Source organism: Balaenoptera musculus, chromosome 11 (assembly GCF_009873245.2).
Source record: "Balaenoptera musculus isolate JJ_BM4_2016_0621 chromosome 11, mBalMus1.pri.v3, whole genome shotgun sequence".
NCBI lineage: Eukaryota > Metazoa > Chordata > Mammalia > Artiodactyla > Balaenopteridae > Balaenoptera > Balaenoptera musculus.
This window is the reverse complement of record NC_045795.1, coordinates 43,554,105-43,576,474: the sequence shown is the minus strand read 5'-3', so window position 1 is coordinate 43,576,474 and position 22,370 is coordinate 43,554,105. Positions and strand designations below refer to the sequence as shown.

Genomic DNA, 22,370 nt, shown 5'->3' with positions numbered 1-22,370 from the left:
GTGGATGCAGTGGACCCCAGGCCAGGATGTGTCTGATTCAGAGTCTGAGACCATCACAGTCCAACGCAGAATGACTTGAGGGATCCTAGAGAGTATTATCCCATCCCTTCTTTCCAAATCAGCTCTTCTATTGGCCAGGGCAGGATATCCCCAAGAGTGTTTCTTGGGAGTGCAACTTCTGCTAGATGTATCGGATGTTTATGTGTTCCCATCAAAACAAAGGGTGAGGGGTAGGGTGGGGGGAAGGGAGGCTGAAAATAAGTTTGGGATACAATGAGTTGAACAAAGTTATATGGGGATCTTTACTTTTGGACTTTGCAAAGCCATATATATATAAATTGTGAGTCTCTGAAATGGAATATTGTACGCAGCATCTCACAAAATGATCTAAACACAGATTATTTTTTTCCCATGCAATATCTCATAGGACAAGTGTTTGTGAAATAAGCTTGGGGAATGCTGGCTTGGATGCCTGAAATTTGCCTGTCAGCTAATTACTCAATTGAGTTAAGATATTAAGATTCCAAACCTCCTTTTAAAATAAATATAAAGCTATTTCCAGAGGTCCTGCAGAGTGAGCCGTTATCTGGTATACACAACACAGTACTGACAGCAAGGGAGTGGTTGCTTGTTAACTGAGTCAGTAACAGGTGAGCTGGAGGTGAGGGAATGGGGCATGTATGTGGGCTTTGAATGGCAAGCCTCTGAGGTCGGAGGGGTGCGTCTGAGATGCTGGGCTTGATGCAGGCGAGGTGAAGAAGTTGGAGATGTTACCATGCCAGGCTGGGGAGTGAGGGCTGCGTGCACTTGCTGGGGAGAGGCGGAAGGGTGTCTGTGGCTAGGAGAGAAATGAAAAAGTGAGGGAGACAGTCTTACTTTGGGGATACGATCTAAGTATTTAAAAGGTATATGCCCCTGAAAATAAATGAATTGTCAGCTTCTGTTGAAAAAAAACTGGTGTTGTTTAAAAGTTATTCCTAAAAAACAGCCTGAGGTTGTCAAGAATTTCAGCATGTCCAGAGTTTCTGAGTAATGTCTAAAGAATGAGAAGAAAAATGAATCTTCTTAGCCAAAAAAGTTCTCCTTAAAATATCATTTTTAATCATAAAATAACATGTACTTATTGTAGAAAAATCCAAAAATATAAAAAATAAGATGAAAAGAAAAATCATCCTTATCATCCATAATCTCTACATCCAGAAAAAACTACTATGAATCTTTTAGCATATTATATTCCAGTCTCCCCTCCTTCTCATCTCTTTACCTCTTTACTCTCCCCATTTCTCAAATTGTGTAGTTTTGACTGATATTGAATATTGAACATAAAATTTTTATAACTTAATTGAAGGGTTGGCAAATCTGGCCTGCCACCTGTTTTTGTAAAAGCCCTGAGCTAAGAATGGTTTTTACATTTTAAAATTGTTGAAAAGAATCAATAATATTTCCTGATATTTGAAAATTCTATGAATTTACATTTCATTACTAAGTTTTACGGGGACCCAGCCACACCCACTTCTTTGCTGTTTCTGTGCTGTTTTCCTGCCACAAGGACAGAGAAGTAGTTGGGACAGAGAAAGCAGGGTCTGCAAAGCCTAAAATATTTACTCTTTGGGCCTTTCGAGAAAAATCTTTGCTGACTTCTGGTTTAACCAATCCACAATTTGGGGGCTTCTGTTTGTTTCTTTGTTATTCTTTTGCCCATTATAAATAATATTTTAACTGATATCTTTGCACATAAGTTTTTGCCTACTTTTCTGATTATTCTTTTGGGTATTTTCCTAAAAACCTAATTACTGTGTCAAGAGGTATGAATATTTTAAGGTTCCTGATGTATACATGTCGAATTTCTTTCCAGAAAGCTCAAACTAAGTGTTACTCCCACCGGAAGCATACAAAAGCTGCACAGATTTTCCTTTTGGCAATATAATCTCTGTACTACCCTGCCTTAAACTATTTTCAATTTAATAATGAAACAGTATTAGTCAAGTCCAGCCTTGCTGGTCATGGATTTGCTGGGGAGTAAGTTTTACATGCTTTATAATTTTTCTTTCTCCTTTCAATGCAGCCCTGACTGCTCTTAACACTTTCTGTCGTGAGACCTCATACAACCTGCCTGCTTCTCAGTCACTGTAAACAGGAGTGTTTAATGGAGAAAGGGAAATAGAAGATTCATCAGAATTTGCATCTGAGTCTATGTAAATCTAGGTTAGGTCTCCTTTGCCTGTCTACATGAATGTACTTGTATTTTGTATGATTGATTTTAGAATCAGCCTTACAAATTCCACCTAAATCTGCTCACACCCATTTCTCCTTCAACTGACAAATATTCTTGCCTCCTGCCCAGGGAAACATTGTTAGTTTCACTCCCATGGGGAGCTAAAAAGTGTATAGCTGTGCCCATGCCAAGGGCCTAGTGACCCTCATTTTAATGTTATTTGGTTGGAGAATGGATCTTTAGGCTTCAAAGTCTTAAGTTTAATTTTTACCCATCCTTAATGTGAAACTAATTTATGTTCTAGAGCAGCGGTCCCCAACATTTTTGGCACTGGTTTCGTGGAAGACAGTTTTTCCATGGATGGGGGTGGGGGATGGTTCAGGTGGTAATGCGAGCGATGGGGAGCGATGGGGAGCGATGGGGAGTGATGGGGAGCGGCAGATGAAGCTTCGCTCACTCGCTCACCCACTGCTCACCTCCTGCTGTGTGGCCTGGTTCATAACAGGCCGCGGACTGGTACTGGTCCGCGGCCTGGGGGTTGGGGACCCCTGTTCTAGAGAGTACAGTTTTTTAAAATTTATTTTTTATTGAAGTATAGTTGATGTACAATGTTTCAGGAGTACAGCAAAGTGATTCAGATATATATATACACACATATATATATATGTATATATATGTTACATTATATATGTAAGTTACATGAATAAAAGATATATATATTCTTTTTCAGATTCTTTTCCATTATAGGTTATTACAAGATATTGAATATAGTTTCCTGTGCTATACAGTAGGACTTTGTTGCTTATCTATTTTGTACCTAGTATTGTATATCTGTTATTCCCAAATTCTTAATTTATCCCTCCCCCCTTTCCCCTTTGGTAACCATAAGTTTAGGTCGCAGGTCCAGCCTGTCTTAGAGGGACTGGGGCTAAAAAGTGTTATGAGACCATTTAATTAATTGCCTCTAATCATTCTATTTTATTATTATTTTTTTACAGCACATCATAGTATATCGCATTATATCATACATAATATGTACTACATAATATAATACATATACTACATTTTAAAAAAATTTTAATTTTTTATTGCAGTATAGTTCATTTACAATGTTGTGTTAGTTTCAGGTGTACAGCAAAGTGATTCAGTTATACATACATATATATATCTATTCTTTTTCAGATTCTTTTCCCATATAGGTTATTACAGAATACTGAGCAGAGTTCCCTGTGCTATACAGTAGGTCCTTGTTGATTACCCAGTTTATACACAGTAGTGTGTATATGTCAATCCCAAACTTCTAATTTATCCCTTCCCCCCACCACCTTTCCCCTTTGGTAACCATAAGTTTGTTTTCTAAGTCTGTGAGTCTGTTTCTGTTTTGTAAATAAGTTCATCTGTTATCTTTTTTTTTTTTTTAGATTCTGCATATAAGTGATATCAGTAATCATTTTAGCCTGGCTTTAAGCTAGTTGTCATCTAGAGAATCTCATTCCTTTACTCAGCAACTATTTAATGGGTTAGTCTCTACTGAAAATACTCTTGAGCCCCTTAACTTTTCCTTTTCAAAAAAATCAGAAAAAAATTCTAGGGAGACTAGAACTATCACCTTCCATCCATCCTTACATAGACTCCATCAGTGACTAGATGGGGACCTTGGACGAGGATCTTTCCCTCAGCTGAGCCAAGCAGATCTCCCAGGATTGTCACAGTTCAGCTTTGCAGGGAGCCTGTAGAGATGGTCCTATGCAGGCCTCCCGTCTCAGGGACCAGCTGAGGTGAGGGTGGGGCTGGACCTTTTGTAAACCTTATTTTTAGCAGGTGCATCGTGGTTTTCTCCAATTCAGGCTCCAAGACATTCTCAAACTTGAACTTTCAGAAGGGCTGAGGGGGAAGCCACATCTCTCCTGTACACAGATTCTAGCAGATGACTGACTCTGCCCCAGCAAAGTAATTTTGAGTAACGGTATCTCTGAAGCTGTGTGCAGCCAGCCAAGTCTTCATCTGGCCCTTACCGCCACAGGCAGCTTCCCAAGTATGCTTTTAGCCAGGGAGAAACCTCAGCGGCAGAGCGTGAGGAAGAGATTTCTCTCCCTGTTCCTTACAAGAGGACGTCATGCAGGCAGATTGCCTAATTTATGATGGCAAGTTCTAGAGAGAGCATCTAATAAAGAAGGCACATACATCCTCAAGAAAAGATTAGCTTCCCAGGGCTCTGGGGCAAAATCTGCACAAACACTAAGTACACACACACACTCTCCCTTCGAAGGACAATGATGGATCTAGAAGGTTAGGAAAGAAAGATTTTATACTGAGCACTGAAAAAGGAAGTGGTGAATCTAGAAGACAGTCTATTAAATTAGCTATGATTTACAGAATACGGGAAGTAGGAAAAAATGCAGGTTATAATGTATGGTTGTAACTATGATGTGATTGTCCCCACAGAGGACACAGAAGTTCAAGCTCTTTAGATCTGGAAAGACAGAGACATCATTTCATCCATCATCCTAATTTTTTCAATGGCATATGATGAAATATCTCTTAAATATGGTCAAAGTGACCTTTATAAAAAGCATTTGGGGGACTTCCCTGGTGGTCCAGTTGTTAAGACTTCACCTTCTAATGTAGGGGTGAGGGTTTGGTCCCTGGTTGGGGAGCTAAGATCCCACATGCCTCGGGGCCAAAAAAACCAAAACATAAAACAGAAGCAATATTGTAACAAATTCAATAAAGACTTAAAAAAAATGGTCCACATCAAAAAATCTTAAAAAAAAAAGCATTTGGAATGAAACAGAATTAAAATTTAAGAGACTGAGTGCTGAGTCATTTACCTGGGGAAAAAATGCAAGTTGGATAATAAATGACTGATGATGACAGAAAAAAATGTCTAGGGATTATTAGTATGAATTTTGAAGCTAACAGTATAGGATTGTTTTTCTTTTTGAAAGCAAGCAGCATACTGTGGGATGTCTTCTCCAAGTCATCACTGATAATTTCCTGTGTGAATTATTACTCGGGGACTTATGCAGCACTTGAAGAAATCTCAGAGGGGTGCTAAGAAAATGACTGGAGGAATAAAAATATGACCTTTAAGAAAAGTTAAGGAACTGGGATTGTTAGAGTTTTTAGTAAAATATATTAAATAACTTCAATATTTTCAAATATTTCCCATTCTTTCTGTCTCTCTGTCTCTCTCCCCCCCACACACAGACACACACACAGAGACATACCGACACACACACACCCATTGGAACTTGAAACAATTATTTTGTTATATATTGATATATTAACGTCAAAGTTAATGGAAATTGAACTCTTTATTACCTATCCCAGCCTGTTACTAACAATTTCTATTAAGAATTCAGGGACTTGTAGAATCCTATTGATCGGACTCTATTTCCAAGTTTTAATCGTCAAAGGAAAACCAGTCCTGAATATGCACTTTCACTTCAGATACAAAATTTCAATCATAGATGAATGAACCAACAAAGCATTTATTTTCCTTCTACTTTTGAAGATGGCTGTGTATAAATGACTCCAACACAGAGGCCAACCACGTCTCGACTTCCCTCTTCACTGGGAGAACCAGAATGAAGCATCTTTTGAAGAGTTTCTGTGGGAAAAGGCCTCACAAGAAATCATTGGTTAGAAATAGGTTAGTTTCTCACTTCTGTGTTATGGTTTAAATCTGAGGAAAGTTGAATTTGCCTGTCAGCCTTAAGATAAAAATATAAGAAATGTGACCCAAACCCTGGGGAACATGAATTCATTCAGTGTTCTCTTGGCCAGGAAGACTTGGGACTCTGAAATTGAGGAAGAAAGAAGCTATAAAATAGAAAGATTATCTCCAAACTCTCTTGGACGACACTTTTGTGTATACTTGTAATTTTCATTCTTGCATCTTTACCTGCCAATGTGAGGGTCTTATAGTTGGATCTAAGAACATGCCCTCAGAAATAAAACATGCAGATAATCCAACCCAATTAGAATATAAGTCAAATTTCCTTGGGTTTTTAAGGGGGCTTACAAAAATATCCATTATTGGTGCTTGGGCTTTTAAGGGGACTTATAAAAATATCCATATTGGTGCTAAGCTGTGATATTAAGCTTTGATAGTATTTAAAGTTATAAATGTAAGCTTAGACATTCTGTTTTCTTAAGGGTCTTTCAGCTCCAGAATTGCTTTGGGTGTTCAATTTAGGGCTCTTCCAGTTGACAGCAACAGAAACCCAAGCCAAATGAGCTTAATGAACACAAAACTGGTTAACCCAGAAGTAAGCCTAGTTTCAGGACCCTTGGTCCTGTTGCATTAGGTTCATTCCTTTGTGCAGTAAATATTTGTTTGTACTTCTCATGGGAATGCACTTTGCTATCCAGGTCTTCATATTGGAAAATTATTAAATTTTCATTGATATGACCCATGACGAAACATATTTCCATGACAACGGACTCTAACAGGAATGTCTGAATGAATGGATGAGGGAATGTGGGAAACGGTGAACATTCTGAGACATTCATGTCTTACCTGAATTCAGTAGAATTCAGTTATTGAAGCAAGGCATTTTTTTTTCTGATTTGTATTATATTTTATTTATTTATTAAAAAATTTTTAAATTGGAGTATAGTTGATTCACAATGTTGTGTTAGTTCCTGCTGTACAGCAAAGTGAATCAGTTATACACATAAATATATCCACTCTTTTTTAGATTCTTTTCCCATGTAGGCCATTACACAGTACTGAGTAGAGTTCCCTGTGCTATACAGTAGGTCCTTATTAGTTATTTATTTTATATAGAGTGTGTATATATCAATCCCAATCTCCCAATTTACCCCTACCCCTCTTACCCACTGGTAACCATAAGTTTGTTTTCTACATCTGTAGAATTTCTATTTCTGTTTTATAGATAAGTTCATTTTTACCCTTTTTTAGATTCCTCATAGCAATATCGTATGATATTTGTCTTTGTCTGACTTACTTCACTCAGTATGACAATTTCTGTTCCATCCATGTTGTTGCAAATGGCATTACTTCATTCTTTTTTATGGCTGAGTAATATTCCATTGTATATATGAATCACATCTTCTTTATCCATTCAACTGTCCATGGACATTTAAGTTGCTTCCATGTCCTGGTTATTGTAAATAGTGCTGCAATGAACATTGGGGTGTATGTATCTTTTCAAATTATGGTTTTCTCTGGATATATGCCCTGGAGCGGGATTGCTAGATCATATGGTAGCTCTATTTTTAGTTTTTTAAGGAACCTCCATACTGTGCTCCATAGTGGCTGTACCAATTTACATTCCCATCTAACAGCATAGGAGGGTTCCCTTTTCTCCACACCCTCTCTAACATTTATTTTTGTAGATTTGTTTGTAGATTTTTTTGATGATGGCCATTCTGACCTGTGTGAGGTGATACTTACAATGAGGTATTTGATTTGCATTTCTCTAATAATTAGTGATGTTGAGCATATTTTCATGTGCTTACATAGGCAGAACACTCTTTGACATAAATTACAGCAAGATCCATTTCAATCCACCTCCTAGTGTAATGAAAATAAAAACAAAAATAAACAAATGGGACCCAATTAAGCTTAAAAGTTTTTGTGCAGCAAAAGAAACCATAAACAAAACGAAAAGACAACCCTCAGAATGGGAGAAAATATTTGCAGATGAAGCAACCAACGAGGGATTAATATCCAAAATATACAAACAGCTCATATAGCTCAATATCAAAAAAACAAAAACCCAATTAGAAAATGGGTAGAAGATCTAAATAGACATTTCTCCAAAGAAGACATACAGATGGCTAAAAAGGAAGACATTTCTTTGTGAAGGTTCTCCCCTGGGGAGAAATTAATTCACACATTCATTCAGCCCAGATTTATTGAGCACCTACTATATTCCAGGTATGGGTCTAGCTGCAGAGGATAAAGCTGGGAGCAAGACCAAGTCCCTGTCCTCTTAGAGCTCACCTTGAGACAGATGCAAGACACAAGAATGACTTGTTAGTAAAATTTCAGATAGTGATCTATTGAAAATAAAGTGGGGTGAGGGGATAGGAATGGTTGTGAGTGGCTCCGTCTGGAGGGGGGCAGGAAGAACTCTCTGGAAGGGACATTTGAGACATGAATGAAGAGAAGCAGGCACCTGTAATAAGGTCTGGGACAGAGTTTTGGAGGCAGAAGAAATAGCAAGTAATACTAGAACTCACTGCTGTGGATAAGGAAGGGCAAAAAGTCCCATGGGTCGGGGGGAGCAGGGTGAGAAGTGGGGCGAGTGACGGGTGAGAGCCAGCCGCGGCCAGAGCACGTTGGCGGGGAGGGGAGGCGGGGCGGGTCTAAGTGCATGATAGTTAAAGAACTTTCTGGCTGCTCTGTGAGCGATGGACTAAAAGGGGCAGAGCGCAGAGCATCCCCTTATCGGTCACCTTATTCCAGACCTTCCCTGTCACTCTTAAGTCCTCGAAGGTAACTGCCTATTTGAACATGAACTTCCCCTCAGGTTTTCTGGTAGCTTAGGTCAAAGGCAGGTCCACCAGTCAGCTGCTGGGCCGACCAAGAAGTGACTGACCCTGGAGTCCAGAGGCCGGGCAGGGGGCCTCCTTGTATCCACGCAGGTGATGCTCTCAGGTCCTGCTTCCCTCCGCCCTCATTCTTTCCACCTCTGAGTGGCCTTGACCTCTCCTCCTTCCCCTGAGTGCCTCAGCCCGCCTCTCCCCAGTCCTAGCGGGAGGAGAACTGAGCTGACTTCTACCAGGGTTCCCTAGGAGCTTGCACTGAGGATCCAGATCCAAAACCCACCCTCTGGCCGCTGCCCTCGGAAAGGGGGCGGGTGGGGGCGCGAGCCTTATCTCGGGCTCCGCCTCCAGGGGCCGGGAGTGTCCCTCGCGCGCTGCACCGGCCGCTGCGGGCAGACAGGCTCCGGGCTCCGGGAGGGCTGCTGATCCGCTCTAGCCCAGGTCGTGTCCGGGCCGCGACCATTCACTCCCGGGACACCACGGGCCCACGCGGAGCGCGCAGCGGCTGCGACGGCACCCCTGACCAGGGACGCGCGCCAGGTAAGGTGGCATCTCCTCCTCCAGTGTCCTCGCCCGAATGACAAACAGGGGACTTCAGGCTGGCCCTCTCGCGGCTGCAGTTTCCAGTTTGCACTCCCGAGGGTGCAGTTTCTTCCCGCGCGCGCGGAGGCGGTGGGTGAACTACGAGGTAGAATCCGCGCCCAGGCTGGAGGCTGGGACGCAGGATTTATCTGGCAAGGTTACTGGGTGGTCATATAATCTTGGGAGCCTCTCTGGGTTCGGATTTCTGTTTGGAGTGTTTGGCCTCTGGGAATGAATAATGCGCGGTGATTTACGCCCCTAAGCTCAACCCCCTGGGCCTCGGTCGGTCTTTCTGGAAGGGGCTCTGGTGCCCACACGTGGGGCGCGAGCGCACGGGGCGGTGGGCTGTGCGCGGTGCCCCCGAGGCTCTTTGAGGCTGCTGCCCAGGAAGCTCACTCAGGGGAGCTTAAAAAAATCTGGTGCTGCGGCAGCACCCAGATCAATTAAATCAGAATCTCCAGGAGTGGGGCTCAAAACTTCGCAGGTGATTGCTAGGTGGAGTAGTTTGGGAACCAGTGAGTGAGAGCCGTGGTTCTCCAAGGAAGGGCTGGGAGGGTCTCTGGACAGCAGCGGCAGCGTCACCTGGGAACTTTTAGAAATGCAAAATCTGGGGCCGGCTACGGAGGCCTAGACCTCCTGAATCTGAAACTCTGGAGGTAGGGACCCAGCCCTTTGTGTTTTCGTGGACCCTCCAGGTGATGCTAGCACTTGCTCACTTTTGAGAACTCTGGGCTGGATCTCAGTGGAGGGAAGGGCAGACACCTTCGAATTCCCCTTCAGAGGGAGGAGGGAACAGATCCCTTTTCAGAAAATCTTGGGTATTCATCAGTAGGGTTTTGCCCATATTAAAAACAAAAAAATGCCGTGGACTTTGGAGGATCCTATAAAGGGCAGAGACTTAGCCATCATCTCGAGCAATTTTTTGTCGTAGAGAACTTTTTCTTTTTTTTTTTTTTAGAGTTGAAGCCAAAGAAGAAATGTACCTAAGAATCTCCTGGCTGTAATAACATGAATGTTTGGCCCCTGATTCGATGCTCCCCATCACCCCTGTCATCAGTGCATGCTACAAGGCTCATATAAAGTATTTTTTTAAAAAGCAATTGGAGGTTTCAGGGATTCATGCCAATTCTCCAGAGTGAAAGGGAATTCAGCATTGCAGGTCTCTGGACTCTCTGAGTGGCTCCTTTTTTTTCTTTTAACAGAGATGTGAGATTTCAAAATTTCGGCGAAGAAAAATTCCAGCTGTTCCTAAGTCATTAGTACAGAAATAGAATGACTTTGCAAATAGGCTTAAATGGATTCAAAAATCTGACGTTGGATAAAAAAGCTAGAATAGGCATGACTGTGGTCCTAGAACATGTGTGCTGGGTGAAGACTGCTCAGTGTACAGAGACTTCCTGCGCAGAGAACATTTATTTTCCGTGCCAACTTGTAATGAGGTAGAGAGACCTTTAAGAGACAGGTCCTAAGCTTGTGTCTAGAGGCTGGCGGGAAATATAGGTAGTGGTGAGGACTAGGAGCCTGGATCTGAGGCCCAAGCTGCAGGTTCAAGACCTACTCTTCTGCCTCTCTGCACTCTGGGGCAGTGGCATAACTCTGCGAGCCTCACTTTCCTCATCTGTAAAATGGGGACTGCAGTAGTACAATGCATACTTCATAATTCTCATGTTGTCAGAGTTAAAGGAAATAATGCTTCCAGCAAGTCAATGAAATATTTGTTAGCTCAAAATGTGCACACCCCCCCCCCACACAAACTAAAAACAAAACAAAAACCTAATCCCCAAACACTTTGGAATGAAAACTGTGTTGATAACATGGTCACATTTTTTTTTATTTTTATTTTTAATTTTTTAAATTTTTTTATTTTTTTATATTTATTTTTGGCTGTGTTGGGTCTTCGTTTCTGTGCGAGGGCTTTCTCTAGTTGCGGCGAGTGGGGGCCACTCTTCATCGCGGTGCGCGGGCCTCTCATTATCGCGGCCTCTCTTGTTGCGGAGCACAGGCTCCAGACGCACAGGCTCAGTAGTTGTGGCTCACGGGCCTAGCTGCTCCCCAGCATGTGGGATCTTCCCAGAGCAGGGCTCGAACCCGTGTCCCCTGCATTGGCAGGCGGATTCTCAACCACTGTGCCGCCAGGGAAGCCCAATGGTCACATTTTTTATCTACAAATATTTACATACCAACCTCACCCTTAGAATTTACAGTTTTTCCTTCTTACTAGAATGTGAACATATGGATGTCCTCCAATTATCTTCCTAATTTTATTACACGTTTTATATAGAACTTTCTAGAAAAAATTTTTTTAGTAGATTATCTTCAAGTCAACAGCCCAGTTATGTATCTACTCATTGTCTGTGGTAAAGGATTTTACCATCTGGTGGAATTTATAATCTAGTCACATTCAGATTTAAATAGTCTTAAAATCTGGCTCTCCAGAATATCATTCCTTATAAAAGAAAATTCAAATGGTAGGCATGGCATGCTGTATCCCCCAAGAGAACCAGTCTAGAAGTACTGTCTGGTGTTTCCTAGGTACTTGAGAGGGAGAAAGAAATGAATCCTTATTCAGTTACATCAAGGTTTGTTCAAGATAATATAAGAGAAAGCAAATTGAGGACACATCAAGGACTAAACTGGCAAAAAGGGTAGGCGAGGTAGTTAAGTGTCCTTTTCCTCCTTAAATGCAATAATTTCAAAACGCTTCAAAACCACATACAGAAAAAGCAATTTGATTGGAACTGATCTGGATGATCCTCTTAGGACCAAATATTTCTAGTAAAAAAAAATTTATGGGTATTAATTCCAAAAAAGATGCCAAATGATTCTGTACTTTGAAATGAGTCTTGATTCACCTTTAATTTCAGTTATAAATTGAATATTAGATTTCTAACTTAGGGTGCCTTTTTAGGACTCATCTCCCATCTTTAAATGTAAAAGGTTGTACCCTTGCAGTTTCCAATCTTCTGTGACTTCTAGAAAACTAAACATAATGCAAGTTTCACATATAAATATCTCAGTAACTCCTCCATTCAGGAAATCAGATCTTCATTAGAACACATTTAAAAGTACAATGTAATATTATTAAATTCAATATAATAAGAATGTAAGGTTATTAAATTAAATGTAAACAAATTAATGTAAGTAGGGTTTTCTCTTAGGCTCACTATGTATGAAATGAGGAGTGCCTCTGGGCATGAAAAGGGAAGATCAGAGGCACCTCACTTGATGGAAAAAATGAAGGCGTGTGGAAGCCAATTCAAAGGCTTAGTAATCAAATTATGTATCCTGGATAATTTAACTGAAGAGCTGAGCATCTGTGATGTCGCAATTCAGCGACAAGATGTGGCAGCCCAGTGAGTGGCCAATTAGGAATGATCACTACTGCAATGCCCCACAATGATTTCATGATTCTCCACTTGCAGGCACAAGTCCCGGGGCAGAGATAATCAAAAAGAAGTTAGCTAATTGCATTTGTTTTTCATAACTTGGCTCACTTGGAAAGGCCTTGATGGCCTTCATTTCAGTGCATTTATTTTGAGCGCCCCATTTGTTCCAAAGTTGATGGTTTTACCACTAAGGCCAATCTGGAAAGTCTTGTAAGTAAAAACAAATCACAGGAAAGGGCTATATGTTTTTATTTTGTGTTTATTATCTTTGGATTATATTTCTCAGCATGAGTAGTAATTCTTTAGTTTGATTCATTAGCATTCTTGTGGGAAACAAGTTGAAATATTTATTTCTGGCAAGTGATCCAGTCTCACGCAAAGAGAATTAGCCATGGAGGCTGAGTTCTCAAACTTTCTCCATCTCATGGTTAAGGACACTCATTCTCAATCCAAAATGCCAAGCCTTGAATCCTGACTCTGTCACTTACTAGTTGTTTGAACCCGGACAAGTTGCGTAACCTTTCTTTGCTTCTGTTTCCTCATTAGTAAAATTGGGGTAATGGTACCTATATCAGTGGGATTATCATGAGGAGTCAATGAGTTAATGTCTCTAACGTTCTACCAACAGTGCCTGGCTCACAGTCAAAGCTTAATAGGAATTTGCTGTTCTTTCACCTTGGACGTTAATAAATGGTTTAAGCTGAAGCTCTCTTTTCTCTTTTCACCTCTGAAAACTGGATCCTGAAAAGGCAGTCCTAGTTTAGGTTATGTTCATTTGATGCTTTTTCTGTTTTAGCTAGTGGGAGAATTTGTTTCTGAATAAGTGAAGTCCTTCAAGTTTCTCAGAAAATAATACAAGCTTTTGAACAACATTCTAAAGCTTCCCAAATGCTGCTGCTGCTGGCTTGAGACCACACTTTGAGAATCACTGCTTCACTCCACGAGTTCCCAAACTGGACTGCACACTGGAATTACCTGAGATCAGTGTGCTAGCATGTTGATCCTCAAACTGATTAAAAAGTTAACCAGTTGGGTTAATTTATTGCGAAAGTAGTAATCATGAAAAAGAAAAAGAGAGGCTGTGTAACAATACACATTAACTGTATACATGGAATTCCCGTATACTGATAGAATTTTTAGGGATATTAGAATTTGTTTAATCTGAATGAGGAAACAGGGTCTTGGAGACCTTATTCTTGGCTAAGGGCTCAGGAATAGTCAGTGGTGGCACCAGATGACAACAGGTTTCCTGTGTTCTACTCTGTACATTTTTCATTCAACTACCTTGTCTTCTGAAAACAGGTAATGTGACAGTAGCACATAATCCAAGATAGGGTGTCCTGGGAATGCTATGGACCTGCCTGTCTCCCTTGACCCAGTTTGATTTCAGGGTTATTAATTGAAAAGCTTTTCTAAATGAAAAACCACTGATACCAATATGGCCAACTTGTAAGAAAGTAAACCTATAGCTATCAATTGTGAGAAGGATGATTTTTTTCCCACTAGGTTTACCATTTCTAAGGATTCAATTGAGTTTTTCCTCTTTGCTGTTTCTTTAGCATTTTGGCTTTTACTAATGAAAAGCTCAGAGATATCTTTGAAAATTTCAGGAAACGTTGATAATTTCTCAAGTCCAAGTTTGGTGACCCTCTGGGAATCCTGCCAGTTGCTTGTGTTTGATTCATTGTTTAATTTTTGTTTTGACTTGTCGTGTTTTGATCTAACTCAATATAGCCATGATTGCAGTGTTATGTTACCCGTTAACTGTTTGTTTTTACAGTTATTGGTGTCAAGAAGAAAAGATTAAGGAGCAACAATATTTTCTTTTTAAATTCAAAGTGAAAAGAAGTTCTAGTGAAGTTTGAGCTTTATAGGAAGTTCTAAATATATTTTTCAGAAATTTAGTCTTTTAACTTTTTATTAGGTAACTTTTTATTAGGTAAATAAAAACAAACACTCAGAATATATGTCTTATATTTTTATGTTAACTTTCAAATCCACATGTGATTCAATGATTGAAACAACTTATTGAATTATATACATTTAGAAATGCTAAACCTTGCTGTATATGTATTTTTCTACTTTATTAGGAAGAGAGAGTTTGATTCCACCTCGAGGGCATGTCTAGGCACATACCAGTACCCAGAATTAGATAGAATATTAAAGATAAGGCAGGGAGGAACATTCTTTGTAAGTGTTCAGCCAATCATCACATAGCGCTGAAGTGCCTACCCAGTGCTTGGCTATCCCAGGGGGATTCAGAGAAGTTGCTATGTTCAGTTTAGTAAGTCTATTAATAGCCAATTGGCAGTTTTCTTTTTTAAATGGAAAAATCCCTTTAATATATAAAAATAACATTTTGTACATATTTTTAAGTGAAAAAATGTATAAGGCAAAAATGGTTTTGATTTAAATTTAGAAAAATCAGCAAGCATGGCATGATGTGTCACTTTGTTTCTTCTCAAACCATTTTTGATTCCCATTTAACATAATGTCCTGAAGCAATCTTTAGAAAGGGTTGAATATGAATTAAAAAAAAAATCTCTTGAAATACAGTTGATTTATAATGTGTTACTTTCAGTTGTACAGCACAGTGATTCAGTTATGTATATGTTCTTTTTTAGATTCTTTTCCATTATAGGTTATTACAAGATATTGAGTATAGTTCCCTGTGCTATACAGTAAATCCTTGTTGTTCATTTTATATATAGTAGTGTGTATCTGTTAATCCCAAACTCCTAATTTATCCCTCCCCCCCTTTCCCCTTTGGTAGTCATAAGTTTGTTTTCTATGTCTGTGGGCCTATTTCTGTTTTGTAAAATAAGTCCATTTGTATCATTTTTTTAAGAATTCACATGTAAGTGATATCATATGATATTTTTCTTTTGCTGTCTTACTTCACTTAGTATGATAATCTCTAGGGCCGACCATGTTGCTGCAAATGGCATTATTACATTCTTTTTTATGGCTGAGTAATACTCCATTGTGTATATATACCACATCTTCTTTATCCATTGATACATGCACCGCAATGTTCATAGCAGCACTATTTACAATAGCCAAGACATGGAAGCAACCTAAGTCTCCATCGGCAGATGAGTATGATTTGAATTTGTATCTTGGCAAGAAGTGGAGAGGTTATCCCAGAGAGAGGCACTGCAGAGAAGAGAAACACCCACGATCCTGAGAAGGCAGGCAACTCCGTTACCTCCCTGTAGTAACTCCCCCTTTCCCTCGGACAGTTTGCCTTTCCATCCTTTCACAGTTCCTTCGCTTTTCATTCCCTGTTCAAATCACTTGTTAAACAGCACCTCTGGTTTGAAATGAGAGAGAATGAAAGATGCACTGTGGGGTGCAGTGATGCCATGGTAACTGTCAGCTAGAATGGTCTAGGCATTTCCTACTTAGGTCCCTTTGGAATGAGGAGGGAGCAGAGGTGAAAAGAAAAGGTGGGATTCAGAGCTCTTGATGGGATGTGGAGGCACATGGAACGTTATTCAAACTCCTATATATTTAGTGGCAGCAAGCATGTCAGTGTGGAATGTGAGCAAGGAAGTACCCACAACCTAAGTTATGTGTCATTTCTGTTCTACCGTATGAGTAACAGTATGGTAGAATAGCATTTATATATGAAGTACTAAATAAATAGACACCCTCATTATTTCCAAGAAGGCTATGGACCAGGAAATGGGAAACCTGGTTTCTCATTCCAGCCCACCACCAACTTACTAAGTTGGTAGCTTATCAGAAAAGCCTGCAGTAAGAGAGAGCTGGGAAGGTGTGGTTGTAAAGTCTTATTTCATTTTGCTGTTCACATATTTTTCTTTTTCTTGGTGAAAAGCACCATTGGAGACCATCATGGAACATGTAAAGAATGGCAGATTAGAGCATCTGTGCCCAGAGTTTAAATCAATGTGGAGTAGCATCCTTTAGGAAATTAGTCTCCTGAGAAATATAGCATTCATTCCTAAAATTCCTATAACAATGTTCTTGAATGTTCACTGAAGATGGACGTTGCTGTGAATGAGAAATAATGAAATAACATCTTTTTATTTCAAGAAAATTGTATTTTCCTTTTCATGAGGCCTAAACAAAAATTTTTGGCCTCCATGTGGGAATTATGTAAAAAATATTCATTGGTCTTTTCAACACTTGAAAAAAAATTTCTGATTCTTAATTATGAGTTTTGTAAGGGGAATCATGTTTATATGAGTAATCAAATTATATTTTTGAGCTCAAAATTGCATGTTTCCCAAAATGTTAACAGTTGCGTTTGGGAGGTAGCATGATAGATATTTTCTTTCCTGCTTTTCTTTGTTTTCTCTATTTTTTAATACATATGTATTACATTTATAATGCAATGATAAATGCATAACTACATGCCTTGTAGAAGGAAACATATGAAATGGTAATTTTGAATTCCTATACAAATGAGAGAGAATGATGTTACAGTGTGATTCATTTATGTTCCTGTAATTCACAAAGTACATGTTGTGCCAGATGTACTTTGAAATACCAGACACACTAATAACAGATAGTAAAGTCTGGCTAAAATGACACAAGTAATTTTTCTTAAAATCAGAACATCACTTTATTACTCCTTGTGAATGCCAGAAGAATATTATGTACTCTAATACCTTAAAGCCATTGAAGATTATAGCTGAGATCGAGGTGGGCGTTATGTAGTCGTGGCCCTGACACTTAGCACCTGTGTGACCTTGTGCATGGTTTTTAACCTTTTAAAGCTTAATTTGCCCATCTGTCAAAAGAGGATCATAGGACCTTCTACATAATGTGGTCAGGAGGAGTAAATGGAATAATGCACATGAACCCTTTAGTATAGTGCCTGGCAGGTAAAAGTCCTCAAATTTGCTCAAATTAGTTATTATCATAAGTATTCTCCTTACTTCTAAGCTTGTTCACACGTGTGATTTGGATATCTACCTTGTGGAAAGTGGGTTGCTTCTTCAGATGAGGCTATCCTCTGGGTAGCCTGGGTCATGGAGGAGAGGCAAATCCAGATTTTTACCCTTCTCTACTTGTGCTGGGAGATGCAGGGGAGGGTATCTCCTGAAGCTAGCAATGTGCTAGGGGCGATGACAGAGGCTTTGGAGAGCAACTCCTATGACTCTAAGTGTTGATTCTGGAGTCTGGGAGTCTGGCACCCTTTGCCATATGGCACGGTCCCTGGTCACTGCAATTGTTGTGGGGGGTTGAGGGTGTCCTCAGGTCTGTCTTGCAGCTGCAGGTGGTTTTTCATGAGCTCCTGGATTTTAGCAGTTGTAGAGGTCTCTTTGGTCAGGACCCTGGATTGTCCGTCTTAGGCTCTGGGAAAATCAGAAGATCGCTTTGTCTCTGGGCAGAGGCAGCCCTGAGTTTCAGTACCCATTTGCCTCCTCAGCCAGGGGCCTTTGTGCAGCTGCAGCCCAGACTCTGGTGCATCTGTATAGGATATGCATTAATTCATCCGTCTGGCAAACAGTTTCTCCAGCTCTTTCTATAGATTAATCTAGATCCTAGGGATGCAACAAAAAATGACACATTCTGTTTGTAAATTTCCCCATGACTGCTTGGTATGTCAGGGTTGGTTGTTATACCACAGAGCTCCTAACCCTAGTCCAATGCTGCTCACAGTAGAGTGCTTAAAGAGGGGTGAAGTGGTTGACTTCATATGTTAATTGCTCCCACACCCACTAATCTGAAGGTTTATCATTAGGGTCCCTGGTTGGATCTATGTTTTCCTCAAAACTGCGATGAATTTTACATATATAATGTGCATCAGTAAGTTTCTACAAAGTGTTTAGACTAGGCACGTAGTCTACCAATCCAAACACTAAACTAAGCAAAAAACCATGATGAACTGAATTGAATTGACTGAGGTTTGACAGAAGGAAGTTATGGAGATACTGGGAAAATCAGACTCGATTATTTTTAGACTACACATGTCAGAGCCCTGGAAAAAAGTGTAAACATTTTTGAGCTCTGATTCTTCTCAATTAGTTAATTAAATGAATGTCTGGCCAGTTACCAATATAGGATATTGAGAGCCATTTGTGCATCTGTGTTTCCTTAACTGTGCCTCGAAATAATTTTAATTTTTAGCTGGATAGTGTAATTTCACATCGGACACTTTTTGGCCAGACCTATTACTTCATTAAATGCTAAGCTTGAGTAGGGCAATGAGTTTGTGCATTTTAAATGTTTCTACGTTGTCTCAGATAAGGCTGCCAAGTTGAATTCCACATCTTCCTTCTAGTAACCTACCATGTTTTAGATCTTTGGGCCTAAAGCAGTCTAAGTAAGACTAGTGAAGCAATTATGATTTCATATTTTCAAGCTTGATATGAATATTAATGACTTTAATTTAAAAATAAATGTGTGCATGCTTTCCCCTTTCTCCCCTCTTCCAGTTTTTCCCCAAAGATGAGCACATATCATAAAGGTAGCTGCAAGAAGAAATTTTTCCTTTTCCTTTCTTTCATTGTTTTCATATTGCCAATCCTTAGGCAAGGCCAATCTGCTTTACTCAAGACAGTGTCTTCAAGGAATCCGGTTGTTACAGGACTGCAATCTTCCCAAAATGCAGTGAAGAGGAGACATAGCCCTGCTTCTCCAGACTGTAAGACTTTGCTACTATTACTCTAGACTCTAGAGAATTTCAAATTTTGACTTTTTTTTTTCCTTCAAAATCTTTCTCCTGGGATTTCCACTTTCTCAGAGCCGCCTACTGATATGTGCTAAGGCAAAAGGGAAGACGGTGTATTTTATTTTCCGCAAAAGCAGCAAGAATGGGTTTCAGTTTCTATAACCATTGTCTTCATTAGGGAGTTGGGAAGTTTTAAATGCAAAATAAGGAATTTTGATATATCAGGAGGGCAGAGGGGAAACAAGAACTCCCAAGGAAGCTGTTACTGTGTCTTCCATCTCATCACCATCACAAGGAGCTGTTGATAACTGTAAAAACGTTGATTTTGTGCTATATGGGATAAAAGTGATGAGTCAGCAAGTTAAATTTCAATGGCTCCCTGGGTACCGAGTAGACTGAGGTTGGCCATGGTCCCAGGTTGCTTATGATACGGTTGGGAAATGGACTATTTCAAATATAATTTTGGGGAGCAAATAAGACTCTGTAACTGAGCTCCAAATGGTCTAATAGTGGAGGTAGGCACCTTGGAAGATATGGTCTGTTTTTGTGATGATTTGCTTCATGGAGGATGTGTGGCTTGAAGCTGCTCTTGAAATGTGGTTTAGTTTACACACACACCATAGTCAACATAAATCATAGGGCTGGAAATTATCTTACAAGTAACTGTTGTTTATAATACAAATGTTGTTTATACCAACGATGCTTGATGTGTTAACCTCTCCCTATAACAAAACTGATGAGCACATGATCTCCAGTCTGGTCGGCCTTCCCTGGACACACTGAGCTTTGATTCTTTCTGGCCATTGGTTGCTGAGTAGAAAGGGTGTAGCCCTGTTCTTTTCTCCCTGTAGCCCAAACTAATTTCTGGCAGCCAGCTCACACTAATAACTTCAGTTTATCATTAGCTAAGGACTTTTTGTCTCCTCAGCCCTCCTGCTGTTAGGCCAACAGATTCCTTTTAAGCATTCCACAATCCAGATTTTGGATCCCAGGATTTTTATGTGTTTCTTTTGAATTTTGTCTTATTGCCGTTGTCCCATTATTTATCCAGGTGAGATCTTATCCACAGGCTTTCATTCAGTCAGTTAGAGATCTTTCTCAGCTTTGCTTTGTCTAGAAATTTGATTTGCAGGTCATCATTTTCCTCGCTTGAATTGTGAATAACCAATAGACTGGACAGGGCGCATGCCAGAATTCTAAAACATCTCACTAGAAACCTCCTGCATCTGCTGTTACTCTCCATGGGGGAGCCATTTGATAAGTCTTATATCCAGATTACATTTATGTGCTTTTACTTTTGAAATACCATTAAGTATAGTATTCTACAGGTCATACTGTACAGCACAGGGAACTCTACTCAGTCTTCTATAATAATCTATATGGGAAAAGAATCTGAAAAGGAATGAATATATGCATATGTATAACTGAATCACTATGCTGTACACCTGAAACTAACACAACATTGTAAATCAAATATACTCCAATAAAATTAAAAAAAAATTAAAACAATGAAATGAAAAAAGTACAGGTCTGTTTGATGTGATTTATTCTTGGCACTTGACAAACATTGTGTAATGTTTAGGACTCATTCCTTTTGTAAGTTTTTGTAAGTAAGTGCTCACAGACAGGAGTGAGTCTTAGAATATCTAACAACCAGAAAAACCAGGGCATCAACCACCCAGCTCGGGCACAGGCGGTCAGAAAAGATGGCAGGGCAGCACTGCTTCCTGCCAGCTCACAACTGTTTTAAACCCTCAGCCTTGGGGGTTTACCAGAGGCATATGTGCTCTTGACCTTCAGAGGTATTTCTTTTCTCCTTTCTGTAAGTTCCTGATGTTTATTACTCAGGCCCTGAGCACTGGTTTATATTTCACAAATTAAGATATGTTGTGAAAGAGGCTTAGAACTGGGAATGGGTATGGCTTGTTTAAGGAGCTTGATGGGAAGGGAGGGCTTAGAGTGGGGAGAGTAGGAAATGAGATATTTTGGTACGTGGGGCCTGGAGCCCTTCCACAGAAAGCGGTCACTGAAGCAGTGAGGGTGTCTTTGTTTCTGGGCAAGGGGCAGTGGCCAATTGGCTGAGCACAGATCTGTTAATCACAGGCCAAAAAGAAAAAGTCCAGAAGAAGAAGACCAATCAAGACAAGGGCTATCTTTTAAGAGAAAACTGAAGAAAAATTGCCAAGGGCACTGTAAAAGCATTGATTATCTCAAAGAAGAATAACTCTTGTGGAGGGTATGATCTTAAACAGAGGGAGATAAAGGAGCAGGGTATGGGGCGTGGGTGAGGGAAGCCATTCATTTGGGAGATAAGGAGATCATTGATATTCAGGTGAGCATTTCCATTGGTGATGAGGATGTAAGCACAATTTTACTGAATTTTAGAAAAAAATGAATGATGAGCTTTTGAAGCTGTAAGATGTGTATAATAATTGCTTGCAATGTATTGTCAATGGAAAACAGTAAGGAAGAATCAAGAAGGGGCAGATTTAAGTAGAGAAACATAACCTTTCTGCCTTTCTAGTTACCATTACAGTTTCATTGTTACAAAATATTCCTTCATTAAAGAGAATACTTAATATGTCAGTGTGAATGCACGTTTCCCCGCTAAGTACCGCACTTGGAAAACACTTGTGGCTCTATTATTCAAGTGCTAATTAATTTGCGGAATATCCTCCAAGTAAAAGTACAAAGATTTGTGTTCCTCCAATTTTAGAAATATTCAGTCCTGGCCATCTCTGAATCTGTGAAGGGGAAGGGATTTTGAATATACAGAAGAAGGAGGGTAGGTATGAGGACGCACCGGAGGAGCTGTGGAAAGTTTTCTGTGGGCCATTGTGAATTCCAAATATGACCTTCCAGATGGTTCTAGGCTATCATTGTACCTCACTTTAATACCTGAGCTACAAAGGGGAAAGGGGGGTGGGGAGAGGGATAAATCAGAGGTTGGGATTAACAGATACACACTACTATAAAAATAGATCACCAACAAAGACCTACTGTACAGCACGGAGAACTA

At 40.0% G+C, this 22,370-nt stretch overlaps 1 protein-coding gene across 1 annotated transcript in view; it reads left to right on the top strand.

The window, feature by feature from the left end:
- The first annotated feature begins 8,953 nt into the window (after positions 1-8,953).
- Positions 8,954-22,370, top strand: part of COL21A1 (collagen type XXI alpha 1 chain) — a 183,440-nt gene continuing 170,023 nt past the window's right edge. The window contains 1 exon segment of the mRNA XM_036870157.1: positions 8,954-9,277. The gene's annotated coding sequence lies outside the window, so the exon portion shown is untranslated.